This window comes from Sturnus vulgaris, chromosome 5 (assembly GCF_052056855.1).
Source record: "Sturnus vulgaris isolate bStuVul1 chromosome 5, bStuVul1.hap1, whole genome shotgun sequence".
Taxonomy (NCBI): Eukaryota; Metazoa; Chordata; class Aves; order Passeriformes; family Sturnidae; genus Sturnus; species Sturnus vulgaris.
Window position 1 is genome coordinate 16,657,580 of NC_142247.1, and position 7,926 is coordinate 16,665,505.

Sequence of the window (7,926 nt, forward strand, 5' to 3'; positions counted from 1 at the left end):
CATACTTACAGCAAAATACATAGTGTAAAATCAACCATGTTCTTTGAAGTTAGTTTTTTTTTGTACCTAGCCCAAATATCTCCAAGCACTTGTATGTCCTCTAGTTGCAACTTCATTTATACCCATATGAATAAAATGCACTTTTCCTAAAGGGAAGATGAGCTAATTGGCCATTAGATGACCTTGGTTCCAACACAACATTGCTGGAAGATATTGCAATTAAGGAGATCACAGTAAAAGTAACCCTTTTATTTTAATGCTCTTGGTTGGATGCATAAAAGGCACCCCACATGCTTGTTCAAGTGTTCTCAGAGGTATGTTATGGACTGCTTTAATGGTTTGTGTTGTTCTGATGAGACATTTATGGAGAGGTTGATTGGTAAAAGAAGGCTCTAAAACAGGTCCTTCAGGATTTTGTAACAAATATGAAAACTTTTGATCTCTAGGGTCTGTGGTGTGACTGTTAGTGTATAGTGTAAGCAATTCCTCATTATTTTGTGTGGGGATTTGTAACCTCCTCCACCTGTTTTTATGGCCCTATAGAAAAATTGCCTTTTTTGAAGGAAGAGATTGTAGATTTGTTAAGATTTTCTTGACATTTGCATGACTTTGAAGGGGATTTGAGAGGAGGGAGAGTATCCTCTACTGGCCAGAGAATAGGGCTCACGAGCTTAAAATCAAACATTTGTGTAAATAAAAGATACAGCTTAATGTGTAAAATCAGAGCAACATTAGAGGTAGCAGCCAATTATTGAATCCCACTGTCTCATATTTTTGATACTTATACACAGTTATGCCTTATTACTGGAGTAGAAATCACAGTAAATTTAAAATACTCTGACACCAAGAGGCTCTCAAAAGAAAGAAAATCAGCAGTTTTATTAAACAATATATAGAAGTTACAGCCATGATGGTGGCTACAAACCGATATGAAGCAGATTGCCCAATGATTAGCCAAATGCACAGCACAATTATATTCAACACATCAATCATAAATAGGAAAAAAATCAATTTCCCATGCACTTTAGCAGATTCTGTGTTCCAACAGCATATCCAGCTTGGCTTTAACTTTGGTTGAATTTTCCATTCGTATTCTCAGAAGTCATATGTTTCATTCTCAAGTTGTAGATTTTGCTGAAATAAATGTTTTAAATGGAAATACAGTATTTTTTACAAACTTCTGGTCAGAATCTCTAGAACTCCTTCCCTCAACTTGATCCATATTCATAAAATTGACATCTGGCACAGGCTCCTCTCTAGTCTGTTGTCACTGTCCTCTCTGACAGCTCTCCAGTAATACATATCCAAGCTATAACGTTTTCAGAATTTTTTGCTGTGTCACCTCCGCCTTGGAGCATTTGGCCCAAGTGATGAAGTAAGTAGTGGAAAAATGTAGAATAAACCTTTTATACAACCCAGCCAATATTCTAAAAACTGATAAACTCATCTTGCTCTTGCTGATTTTTGTTGTTGTTGATGTTTTGTTTGTTTGTTTGTTTTTAATTTTAAATGTCTTCTGTAAAACAATTTAAATTTACTCCAGCGACCATAATAATTTGTGGATTTGAATTAAACAGTGAAAATTGTTTCAGCTTTCTTTTCCCTGTTTGGTGATTTATCTAGTGACTTCGTCCTCTAAACTGCCCCTAGAATATGAAAGTAACACCATACTGGAATAAAAGATTTGAAAGAGTCTTTTGGTATTGTAGATTCCAATGTTCAGATTTCAGATACAATGGCAACTGCCGATGGGTCAATACCTTGAAAACAAAATGCATTCTCTGAAAACCTAAAAGTTAGCTTGAGGTAATTGTGTAATTAAAAATTAATAAAGATGGGAAAGAGCAAGAAGTTTGTGAATTATATGTGCTCAGGTAATTTGCACTGAATATCACTCCTGAATATTTTCTGATCAATAGTAAAGTTTTAAATAATTTAAATAATTTTAAAAAATGGTTTTAGTAACAGGGTTTAAATTACTTCTTCAATTTATTTTCTCTTTCTGTCTAAAATGTCATGTTTAGTGTAAAGAATAGTCCTTCACAAAAGTTTGACACACAACCCATGAAACCTAACTGCAGAAAGTGAGTTTGCTTATGTTTTTTACAAGCAAAATATTCATCCTGGAATAGTTTCAGGTAGAAAATTTGGGACAAAAGACAGCTTTATTGCATTTTACATTCTTAATTCTAGACTCAACAACATTTAAACTACATTCCCAGCTGGAAGCATCATAATTATAATGCTTATTTATTAATATGACTTATAATGCATAAAAATACTCTTGCAGTTCTAGAAAAGTCAGTTAGGGTAACATCCTAGAGGACAAACTCTAAAAGGATAAAATGCAATAATGATAATAATAATAAGATCTACTTTCATCCAGAAGGATTCAAAATTAGATTATGAGGGTGGCATGGTGTCTCCATGTTTAAAGGCTCAGCCTACCTCTGTTTGATACCAGTGATTATATAATTGACTCCTCATGTTCCAAGAAATGTTTTCCACTATAAGTTGAGTTCATGCCCTCTCTCTTTAAAGAGGAAAAAGAGGATGAAAGCATTTGAGATGAAAAACTGTTTCAAAACAGGCAAGCACTTTTGGGTCAAGGAAACTTTAGAATTTTTGCCTCTCTATCGTTGCATTTTTTTTATATGTCTTTGAAAAAGGATTATTGAAAAGTTTTGTGTTGCACCAGATTTCTTTTCTATGACTATGAAAGAAAATGTCCTTGGAACACTGCTAACCTAACCAAAGATTCAACTTCAATATGCTTGTCTGTCACGTTGTTTGGAGAGAAATTTCTGTGAAGAATCTCCATATGTTTTCTCTGTTCCTTTTCTGCTCTAGAAAATCTTCAGATATCTGTGAATTTTTTCTTGTGTCATAGCATTGGTGCCTTATTTCAATTGCTCAACAATACTTCTACATATTATAGAAATGGGTCTTTTATATAATGATGCCATTCCTTTTTTGATATTAAATCACAGAACATTGGACTACTCTTCTGATATCAGGTCCACTTTTCATGTTATTATAAAGAAGGTCAAGAACTTACATTCTGCTCTGGTTTTTACACATGGAAAAGATGGGCAAAGAGAGGTTTTTCAGTATGACCCGTAAAGGTAAAAATAGAACCAATGACTTGATTATATCAGCCAAAAGTTCAAGCAGGAACTACAACTACACATTGAAGAGAATTCTCCAGGGAGATTACAATGCAGTTTTCAATATAAGATGAAATATGTTTCAAGTTCTGGCATTAACACTGCTTCTGAGGATGCTTGTCACTTGTGCAAGATGATCACATTAATCACTTCTGATCTCCAGGTCTATTCATATGCAAACCCTCCAACCTGCCATGGTCCAAGTGTGGTGCATCATACTTAGAAGAGTCTCAGAGAGAAGCCTTTATGGTAACTAAGCAGCTCCTCATTTGACAAATATGAAATGCAGTGGAGATTCTTTTCACTTTCTATAGACAATCCTATGTTTTTTTCATAATTCTTTATTCAGACACAAATTTAAATCACTGTTTTCTGGGAGAACAATACATTAAAGTTGATTGGATGGAAAAAAGTCTTCAAAATGAAAATAATAATTTTAGGAGCTGTATCTTTGTGAAGCCATTTAAGAATGTGTGTGTTTTGATGGTATTCCATTACTATTCTTGGTATATTTTTTATAGCAGAAAACTCAAAATCTTCAAATGCAAGTATAGCATCGTTATTACCATTTTGATAAATTTATTATCGCTTTTTTTTTTTAATCCAGAGAAATAAATGAAATAATCTTGTTCCTCTGAAATCAAGGATTCTATTGGTATCTATTTTTTTTCTACTTTACAAGCCACATTGTTTTATTCTCTATCATATATGGTTTATTACCATGTTTAAAAAAAAACAAGCTGATGTACTTTAAAAGTGTAAGATTGTAGTTTAAATTCAATTTTCACAATGTAACAGATGAAATTTTATTGACCAGCTACTTATGAGTTTGTTGGTCCTGACTATTTTTTGGAGTGGTATAAGCTCTCTGATCTATCCAGAACTAGAAAAATTAAATATTTTGCTTTTTTTAAAAATTTTGTACTGTTGCATTCAGGAGAGTCTAAAGTTTATGCCTAATGGGAAGGCATTTGGATTGGTGACCATGCAACATGAAACCAAAAGAAGCTAGACTAAACAGTAATAGCAATAAAAATATTTATTTATTTATTTATTTATTTATTTACCTGGCCTTTTTTATTTATTTATTAATTTGTTTGTTTATTTTTGACCTGATTGCAGAACTCTGAGCCTAAAAACCTGTATGGTTTCATATGAAATTTTCCTCTCTTAAAAAGAATTGAAAACATAAGGGAGTAGATTGAGGGCGTTTCCTAAGTAATTTTCTTTTTTATCCATATGTGTAGATGGCGTATTTGGAACCTTTGGAGAGGTGAGTTAAATGCACTTTTTCATGTACTATACCTCCCTTTTCAAAGTATTTGTTGTGAGGTATTTTGCTTGCAGAACACAGCTTGAGTTGGTGTATATTTGCATTGGCCTTTTCTGGATATAGTGCCACAAGCCTGCTCCTAAAATCTGTTGGGATCAATATGACATATGCTACATATCTCCTTAAAAAGTGTAAAAATTCTAAGAAAGCTAATTTAAGAAACCATGAATATGGGAAATTTTATCTACTACACTGGTTAAAAAATGTATAAGTTCACATATAGATGTAACATTTTATAAAGTGAATGTGATTTAGGAAGGAACTCACATATGCTATGATAGTGCATGTAATTATTGAAAGCAGCTGATTTTGCTAACTGAAAGCAGTTAACTGGGTGCAGATGTGCTCCAACTGCCTGTACATAAACAAATTCTGTTTGGAGGAGTGGAGGAATTTAAACCCAATTACCATGAACAGTTCAATTTTCAAAATTTCACAGAAAAATAGAATCCATCATGGTAGAAAGAAGCATTCCCCAAAGAATCATTGTTGTGATGATTCACATAACTTGCTTTTAGAGACAACAGTTGTGCAAATGGCAGATACAATGAATCTCGAATGTTAAATGTACACTTGAGACTTCCTAAAGACTATGTTAGCACTTTAAGACAATTTGCTGTATATATGAGTATATAAAGAAAGCCTCATTTGCACAGACTCATTCTCTGATAAATGGACTACACCAATTATGTGTTATGCTTTTGGAGACACTTTTGTTTAATATTAATTATGATTTTGATATAACATAGCAAATGTCTCCTGGCCTCTAGACAACCTAACTATTTTAGAAAAGAGCATCATTTGTAAAGTAATATAGTTTCAGTAAATTGAAAGCCATTAAATTATTGCAATAATGTATAGTATGGAAAATTACAAATTTGCAAACAGTTGCATAAATGTAAGTTTCATCTTAGAAGTTTTATGGTTCATTTTGCAAGCAAAGCTACCAGAAATATTTAAATGAAAAATGGTCACATTTTTAATGTCAGGTGATGTAGACTTTATGCTAGAGACTACTTGTTCTTGTGAGTGTTTCCACAAAAGTTAAAAGATCTACCATCAGAAGTAAGTTCATAATGATAAGGAGCACCTCCAACAATGCCAGTCCTTGAATATTTCAAATTGAATACTTCAGTTTCCAAGATGTCAAGTTGCTAAGTAATTTTTAACTTATGTGGTGTCCTTATAGAGCAAGAGATATGCCAGATTCTCTGAATGCTGCAGTTCTTATACCACTCTAAATGCCACCAATGAATTGGTTAGGACATAAGCTTAAAGAAGAACTCAGACAATGCCCTAAATACTCTACAAATGAAGAGAGAGATACTTGAGGTCACCTAGGCGGAGATGAACTGAACTCATCTTGCATGTGTTCCAGAATGGAGGCCTATTTGCTGAGGAAAGTCCTTTCAAAGCAAAGCTGCTGCAATTTTTTTCATATATATTTCATGACAAATGCCTTAAATCAATGCCAATTAGCCAGCTTAAAATAGATGCTTAAGTAACTTTAATTAATATATTAAGTTTAAATACCATATGTCTGTCCGACACAACCTCATAAAAACTCTTTTTCACTTGTTTAGCTATCCTTGTAGTTATATTGTTAATGCAAATCTGTGTGTGCTTTGCCATAATAGCCACTTGTTACTAAATAAAGCAAGTAAAGTTTTGCTTTAATAACCAGGTGAAAAGAGCAGGGCTGGCCAAAACCCTCCTGAAATAGTCAAGGGCAAGACTGAGTTGGCCTCTGTGTTTGCCACCAAAAAGATTTTTAGCTCCACTGCTGGATGTGTAACGGTACGTGTTGAGCAGCAGGGACACATGCCGTGCCAAACCTTGATTTAAAAATAGCCTTCTCTTCTACTAGAGGGCCATCCAGGGAGAGAAAATAGGCCAAGCAGCTTGCAAGTGATATAAGTCACAGAATGGTTGAGGTTGGATAGTTTGTTTAATAGGTGGAATTTAACATCATAGGTAAAAAGTTTTTGAAATTAAGTTTATACATTTTAGTCATCATAATAGTAGTGCTGAGCATGGTGCCTTGTTTCCTCCTATGCATTCGACAAATGATTAATAAAGTTATTAAAAATCCTATATAGCTCAAAAGAGGAGGGGGAAATGTTGGAGTCTAAAAAAACAGAGGTCTCTCTGAGGAACTCAGCAAGTTCCAGTGAAGGCTGGAACATAGTCCTAGACACTAGTGTTTCTGTGGAAGCTCCAGAAACATAGTTTTAGACATAATAAAGCTACAGTAAAAATATTGCTTACATTTTAAAAATAGAACAAAATAGACCATATGCGTAGTTTATGTGTAACCTGGCATGCTAGAAAACTAGAATTCTAACAAGTTAAGAAGAAATGGTTCAAGTTTGTGTCTTTAGCTTGTTAGGAAGTTTGTATATAAAAATCGATGCATTGGAAAAAGCTCTGCTTTTTGCTTTGCCTTTGCTTTTGCTCCTGCTTTCTCACTGCTCTCCTCACTGCCATCACCAGCACCCAAGAAGAAGATGGGAGCTGCCTCAGCATCGGTGCTGCCAGGGCCATCGGGAGCAGCTTCTGCTTCCATTTGGGACTTTACACCAAAATTTTAGCATGGACTTCAACGCTTGTGACCCTTTGCCTTTTTGAGACTGATGTGCCTTTGCAATAAACTGCTTTATAGCAACTATTAGCTGCTCAGCTCTTTAAAGAAAGCAATCACAACCGACAAATGGTGCCCAGAGCACTGGAGTAAAAAGCCACAGTATAGAAGGGAACAGAGACCAGCATTCCCGAGTCTCCAAAATCTCCTCTGACTAACAAAGAGGTGTGGGACCACGGTGCAGCAGTGACCCTGCATCTCATCCTTACAGTGTCCACTGACATTGTCAGTGACTGTAGGGATGATATCATATTCCACCATGCCTGGTAAGACCTGGAGGAGACTGCAGTATCAAAACATGGAATCAATATTTTTCCAATTGCTAGTTGAAGCAATAACGCTCTCTGGTGCTGGCATTTGTGTGCTCTGCATTTAAGGCAGGACTAAAACGGGACTGAGATTTCAGTGGGGGCTAACAGGAAAAGTTAGCAGCAGAACCCATTGATGTGTATATTTTCAGCACCCATATTTTTAGTAAGCAAGCACAGCACTTTTTCTTTTTTCCCCTCCACTTTGCCCAGATTTCATTCAGTTTACAGTGCAGAATGAACGGTTAATAAATCAGGTCATGCACTGCAAGAGACTTTCATGGGACCTGTCTCTTCTGCTGAAGAATTTGTGAGCTGGGTGGTTTATCAGGTGGTGTCACAGACTTTTCCCTATTCCTTCATTGCACACCCTTGTCTAGTATTTTGATTTTTGAAAACTTGTACTTGACTATGAACTGTAACTGTAGGTTAATAACTACCTCAGTTATTTCTGAAATCTATACTTTCCTGTCAGGT